Source organism: Glycine soja, chromosome 20, assembly GCF_004193775.1.
Source record: "Glycine soja cultivar W05 chromosome 20, ASM419377v2, whole genome shotgun sequence".
NCBI classification, from domain to species: Eukaryota; Viridiplantae; Streptophyta; class Magnoliopsida; order Fabales; family Fabaceae; genus Glycine; species Glycine soja.
The window spans coordinates 40,534,662-40,536,035 of record NC_041021.1 but is presented as its reverse complement, the minus strand read 5'-3'; positions in this window follow the sequence as shown (position 1 = coordinate 40,536,035).

The window sequence follows — 1,374 nt, the reverse complement described above, 5'->3', positions numbered from 1 at the left end:
TGACTTGTGCTTGTGAGGAGAATCCTATCAGTATTATGCTATATCTTCTCTAGCATCGCTATTCTAACAAAAATGGACGCAATGTTTTGTCATGGCCATGGGTAAATTAGCCCCAATGGTTATGTGCTTCACAATTAGGAGGGTTATTGGCTGAATCTTGATGCTGCTTACCGGATTTCATTTTGGTCATATGTAACATCATTAAAGTTTAGTGCAGAATGGACTGAATCAGGTTTGGTTACTTCCAATGGTGCTATGTCACCGAGTTCTTGTAGCCAGCTATATTGTCAAATTGATTTCTACATTGATTATTCTCTTTCCTAGGCTTAACGTGATTCATAAACAGTGTTGTTAAATAGCGGCCATGGCAGAATAGCATGACCGCCATGAGCAATTGGTGAAGGGAAGCCCGCCACGGCACTGTCATAAGGTGCAATGGCGTGTTTATATGTTGGAATTTTGGCCTTCCGTCATTTTCATTTTGCACCAACTGCCATTGACAACACTGTTCATAAATCATAACCACTAGGTGTGTCTAAAACTCATTCATAATTATAAGGAGCTACAATCACAGAAACTGGATAACAAGGCCCAAAGGTTACTACGAGGGTTTGTGCTAATGGTTTGCAGCTGATCTGCTTTTAAACTATTATCATTTACAGTTGATCTGGATTCTGGCCAGAGATCAGAACACAGCTTGCTAAGGGAAATTCAGAAGTGATCACGAATTGGTCATAATTCATAATCGAGAAATCATTCTCTCAATCAGGTAAACATGCATCACTTATTTGACTTGCATTGTTTTATCTAGAGTTAGTGGAGTTGACACTAGACACATCTCTTTCAATTTGTTTTTATCAACCACAATGATTACTGAAGTAACTTTTTGAGATAAAGTTTATTGGTTAAACATATAATTTAGTCCCCATGTGTCGTGAATCCTCAATTTGGTCCTTATACTTGAAAACTTGTTAAATTGGTCCTTATACGTGTATACACTAATGGTTTAGTCCCTATCACTGCTAAGCCCCCTACGAATACTTGGTTGCTATACATGTAGCGCATTCTTAATTGGTTCCTTACTTGTAGGCGCCAAATTAAAAACCCTACACATATAGGGACCAATTTAATAATACATTTTCTTGCTTCCATTTCTTGCACATCTTGTGCTAAGATTGGAATGCTACTAACAATACTCTTGGCTTATAAAAAAAATTAAGAATACATTAAGTGTATAGAAACCAGATTAAGAATTCATATGGAAGTTAACGGTGGCAGTGGGGGGCTAAATCAATAAAGATTGCATTTACAGGGACCAATTTAAAAAGTTGAGAATTCACAATACATATATAGGAACCAAATTATGCGTTTAAC